At 33.9% G+C, this 6,018-nt stretch overlaps 1 non-coding gene across 1 annotated transcript; it reads right to left on the bottom strand.

The window, feature by feature from the left end:
• Positions 1-4,752: 4,752 nt before the first annotated feature.
• On the bottom strand, positions 4,753-4,825 carry Trnaa-agc (transfer RNA alanine (anticodon AGC)). The gene has a single exon. It is a non-coding gene; the product is annotated as a tRNA-Ala (tRNA).
• Between the last annotated feature and the right edge of the window lie 1,193 nt (positions 4,826-6,018).

Here is a 6,018-nt window from a genome sequence, read left to right as displayed (position 1 = left end):
TCATCATCCAATTGACACCAGTCAACAACACTTCATTACGTTTAAAAACATATAAAACAGAAAAATTTATTTGTGGAGATTTTACAAAATTGAAGAAAAAGATGAATCTATAAAAAAAATCCACATGAATGCACGCAACTAGCATTTACATATCCGATTGTAAGAACTCGAGCTATAAAGACAACCTTGTCCTAGCTTTGTTTTTGATTCTATTTCCAAAGACAACTGTAAATATTCTTTTTTTTCTCGTCGTCGACACTCGACAAGCGATCAACTCACCTTCAACGCATCACCTCCAGCCACACCACACCACCAAAAATCAAAATAAAACAGTTTTGTTTTCATTTGTGAAGAATGATCATGGTGTATTATGTGTTACTATGCATTAGGATTATGAGAGGAAAAGAACATACAAAAATGATTTCAGATTTTTTTTGCCTTAGTTTTCATTCATAGGAAAGAAGACGAGCAACATAGAGTTCGTGTATTCATTTAGTGATTGTGTTGAACTTTTTAAAAAAGCTCTTTTTTTGGTTGATTTCAGTTTCATATATCATTTCTCGCCATAAGGGTGAGACATCTGTATATTTATTATCTGTGATATGAGTATATTATTAAGTTTTTAGTTCATGTGAAAGTTAAAATTATAAATTAGGTAGGTAGGGCGAATAGTTTAAAATCTTCCAACAATATTTATTACTTTGAATTATAAATATTTTTAATTTCAGTTGAATGTAGCACTAAATGGTGCACAATATTTTTTGTTAACCTGTCTTTCGGTAACACAAATAAGTTCGACGGATTTCTTAGACAGGAAAATGCAACATATAGCTGCTCATGAGAATAACATGGATTTTCCGAATCTATACCACATATGAGTATTTGTTTACAGTTCGATTTTAGCGTTCCCAATATCTAGTAATTCACTGTATTTCAAAATTCAAAGTTCATATACTTTAGCCTCAGCAACATGTGGTGGTCGTGCTTTCAAATTGTAGTTTATATGAAACATTTGGAAGTTTGACACAGGGACATATATTGAATACTAACTCAATCCAGTCCACAGATGTTGCCATCTGTAAGAATTGTTTGAAGCTAACAGATAATTGTGACTTTTAAATAATAGACAAATAATTTGCAATATAATAATATTGCGATCATAAATTGAGATGTACGTCCATTATATAAAGCTGAAACTTGCGTTTTTTGTTATACCACGTTTTATAGTGACTGACGTTTTATGTCAAGTCACACGGGAACGCTTTCGAAGGGGCTAACAGTATCCTATGTCCGTCTCCTGGCTCTAAGCTATCTACCCACCAATTTTCAGCCATATCGGTACAGCCGTTCTTGAGTTGTAAATGGGGTAACTAACAAGACTTTCTTTTATATACATAGAAGATGTGTGACCCCCTTCCTTATAAAAGTCTGTATCCGCCCTTGATTCAAGATTTCTGTTTCTTTTTGTTTAGAGGCAGAACGTCCATAATGTAGGGCTATCAATTGTATAGGCTAAAATCGCCCCTACAATAATGTTTCCATTCTTAATTTTTACTATCTGTTCAGTGTTTCTTCCTTATTCAATGAATCTAAATTTATGTTTGCTATTAATCGTTAACGCTCTATATGTGGTCATTAGAACTCCATATGCACAGCATGTGTCTGTATTAAAACTTCTGCCATCACTTGCATAATTAACTTTCTCATTAAATGCATTGGCCAAGGTGTGAAAATCCGCACAACATTTGTTCTGCAAATATTTACCTTTTAACACACCAGTCACCACCACTGCAGCAGGCACCACCCACATGGCTTAGTACCAGGGCCAGCGCCAGCGCCAGGGCTCCAAAGTCTAGATCATGAAACATACATGACGTGGCCGGCTAAAACAATTATTTGTCCAAAAAATTCCATGCAATTTATCACCTTTTGAGGATCTTTTCTCTTTTTGTTTTAAGAGATCTACATCTCATTTCTTAGCATTTGGTTGCAAAGCCGCCAAATATCCGTAATCGTATATCCACTATTCGTGGCTAGTATTGTCTTTAAAGGGGCCGATTTCAGCTTGCTGTTTCTTAAGTAATTCAAGACCAGTATTGCAAATGCTTTGTTAGTGTAAATTTGACACTCCGCACAGAAACATCTAGGCATACCCGCTGGCTCTGGCACACCACACCATTATATAGGTATTCAAAAAAGAAAGGTACAAGTTGAATACCAACATGACAAAGCGAAGGCGCCTTCATTATTATGGAACGCATTCAGATTTTCAAATACAAAGGGGAAGGTGAAGTGAAGATATGTAGCTTTACAAATGCATCAAGAAGAGGGTGGATTTCTTTCTTTTTTTTTCTAGAAAAAGTGAGCTTGGCACGCATAACCATTTGAGTCAAAAGATCAACCATCGCGTCGACATGAGAATCCTCTTCGTCTTCGATTACTTTGATCGAAGCGCAATGTGGTGTTGGCTGATATATCTGGATTGGGTGAGTTTGATTGACATTGAATATAGTTTTTGACGCAGTTGTTCTTAAAAAGAGCCAAGGGCTATATTTAGATAAACAGAAACACTCACATTTCTTGGGGATCAAAGAGTGATATCATCTGGAATACATTCGATTTTAGAACTTGGTGATGGTATGGTGAAGCGAGTTTATTGAAGGTGATTAGCTTTTGGAAACAAGGAGATTATTTTAAAACAAGAAATGTCTGGTATTGTTTTTAAATGATTGGCATACGTCCGAATTATGTCGCTTTTTTACGTACGTGATTTTAACTCAATGAAGTGTGTATATCCTGTATTTTCCAAACAATGTAACAAAACTCAGTTCTCACAGCATCTTTTCTGTAGTGTCATTTGAAGAAATTTTCCAAGAAATGTAGATATATACAAATATAGTTACCGGTAAGATGAAGAAAATATAGGTACATATTCATTTACAAATATCATTTTCTTCAGAAAGCCAACTTAATTTTTTCATAATTCAGTGCAGAAAGTTTAAATACAAGTACGACCGGAATTAATTCGGTGAGGAAGTCAATACCAAACACAGAAACCGAACCTAATAACAGCCTGAAAAAGCAGCAACTTGTCCATGTTAACCAGGTTATGAATACTCTAATAATGTTTGAACAAAATGTGAGCATATAGGAAGGGGGGACAGGAGTAAAAAGGAGAAACCGATGAACATTAGTTTTGAATGACTGCACATTGTAATGAGTGGGAAATATTGAACCTGGTAAAGCGTTCCACATTCGTGCAGTGGGGCTAAAAAAGAATCCCTATATTTAACAGTACGTCTGAAGTTGGACTCAAGGGTAAACGGGCGATCATTCCTAGAAGTACCTGCCGGAATACAATCGAATTCTTTGAGGGGAAGAATACAACTGGCTATTTCCATAGAGCATTGTTGGTAAAAATATCGATAAAACAATGATAGCCATGAAACCTTGCGGCGGTGTTTAAGAAAAAAATGGCCCAGTAATAAACGGATCACCTAACAATTTGTTAAGCTCTTTCTAAATTTTAAACAAAAGACTCAAGTAAGTTATGGGAGCACTATCTTAAATATCAGAATTATACTCGAGTTTTGCATAAATTAAAGGTTTGTTAATTATAGCTAGATCAGAAGGGGTATAGGCCTTTGTCGTCGGAGAACACCTAAGCTGCACTTTGCAGCATTTTTGGCAAAATCAACTATGTGAATACTTACAAGAGATTGTTTATGATGTAACCTACTGAACATTTTCAGTCGCTTCGATGCAAGTAGGTACCACCCATAGGTAGTGCCATTGTGGAAGTGTTACGCTTTTGCGACAACAGACAGCATTAAGCTATCGAAGTATTTAATTCTACATGGTTTTTGATTTGTGGACAACGCTGTCAGGATTGAAGTTTAATTTACGAAGTACGGGGATGGAAATCTAAAAACAAATATCAACAGCAGTTTCAGCAGGGAAACAAATGAGTGAGTAGGTTAGAAGTTTCAGGCATAAGATCATAAGATCTTGAAACGAAAGATCCCAAAGATAATTACTAACCAGAAGAGATTATTCAATACTGAAAGCACGCATTTTCAATAACGGAGCTAGATGCCGAACTCTATCAAATGCCTTTGAAATAAAAAGTTTAATAATCTCACTTTCTCCAAACAATGTAAAGGTCCTCGGTAAGATAAACCCAAAATTTACTATTGGACCTATTGCTTTGAAAGCCATATTGCCGGTGAATAAAAAAGCTTCCGTTCTTCAAGATATTTCTGAAGCTGAAAATTTATAAGCGTTTCCATGACTATTGAAAGAAGGGATGTACATAAGTGCAAGTTCACGATAGTAAGAGGGTGAGGAAGATTCGCCTATTTAAGGCACAGACTGGACAAATGCAAATAGGACAGATAAAAAAGCTAACGCGAATGTGAAACGCAAACGTAACATTATTAGATTAGGGAAGAACATCGAACCCGAATGAAGTCTACGATCTGCGATAAAAGTTCAATTTAACAGACCATTACACCAAATATATTTGTAATAGATTTATTATTAACATTTGAATATGTAGTGTTAATTTATTTTACTATTAATACAGTAACTAGCCTCAAAACACACACACTTCAACTCTCTACCATGAACTTATATACTACGTACACAAATAAGTTAATATTCTTATTGTGCTTAATATTTTTCTTTATTAAACTAAGTGGTTACTACATAATATTTGCCGTATAAATGATTCTTGCAAATTAAAAAACTTTTTGGAGATGCGGGGCATCGATCCCCGTACCTCTCACATGCTAAGCGAGCGCTCTACCATCTGAGCTACATCCCCGTTAAAAATTTCAGGGCAAAGAGCTCATGAATCATAATGTACTTTCTATAAAGCGTTCAAGCTTAATTATAGCTTTTATTTATTTTAGTTCATAACTTTGAATTATAAAGAAGCTTTTTCAATTTTGTTTTTTTTTGAAAACGAATTCAAAAGTGAGCATATGATTTTTAAATTTTAATCCTTTCAAAGTTTTTTACTTTGTTTCGTAATCGTAAGACCGCATTTGCATTAGAAATAAAATGAACGACTGGGTCGCAAGAACTTGCTCCTGTATGCAAAGAGTCTGTTTAAAAAAGTACCTATATAAGATTCAAAAATATACCTGAAAAACAAGTTTGTCTTAAAAGATATAAAAGCCATTCGATTTGTCTTAAAACGTGTGATTCATCCCAAGACACAACTCATCCTAGGAAAACTCAACAGGGAAATGAAAAAAAAACGCGTTTTCCGTTGGAAAGCTTTATTTTAATTTCGTATTGGAAGAAATAGGATGGAAAATAAATTATCTGAAAATTAGAAAGAGGAAGAACACGTGTGTTTAAATTGTAAAGATATCACCTATTGGTTGTGTTTTTTTGTTTTTAAATTCATTTTTTTTAATTCATTCTTAAACCTTTCTTAAAGCTAGACAAAAAGATAGCTTAAGATAAAGACATGTTTATATTTAATGAAGGAATGTTATTGGTGGGTAGAAGTAATTAAGAGAATCCAATCACATTCCTTCTTCCCTACAAATTTTCAGCGCAGACATGGAGTTATTACATGCAGTTTATTTATTTCGTTAAAGTTTAAAAAAACAGGCATACGGACAGGTATAATAAATTGCATATCATGTGTTGTTTACAGTCAGGCTCTTGTGCGTTTTGGATTTTAGTTATGAAGTGACACGTATGCAGTAGTTGCAGAGGCTGTAAATAGTACAATATTGTAGGTGTACGTTGAAAAAATGATTCTAATATAAAATACATATACTCTTTCTGGCCCGTTTCTTTAAATTGTACTAAGTATTTATTCTTTTATTTAGGCGAAGGCAAGTAAAAGAATAATATTTTAAAGACATACATACAAAGGTATCAAAATATTACTTCTTGATAGACACTTTAAAATAGATTGTTGGCTAAATATTCATAAGATTCAAAATTTTACCTGAAAAATAAGTTTTTCTTTAAAAATTTTTTTTTTTTTTGAAAATC

The sequence above is a fragment of the Eupeodes corollae genome, chromosome 1 (genome assembly GCF_945859685.1).
Source record: "Eupeodes corollae chromosome 1, idEupCoro1.1, whole genome shotgun sequence".
Taxonomy (NCBI): domain Eukaryota; kingdom Metazoa; phylum Arthropoda; class Insecta; order Diptera; family Syrphidae; genus Eupeodes; species Eupeodes corollae.
The sequence above is the reverse complement of the archived record's forward strand: the minus strand, read 5'-3'. Positions and strand labels throughout refer to the sequence as shown.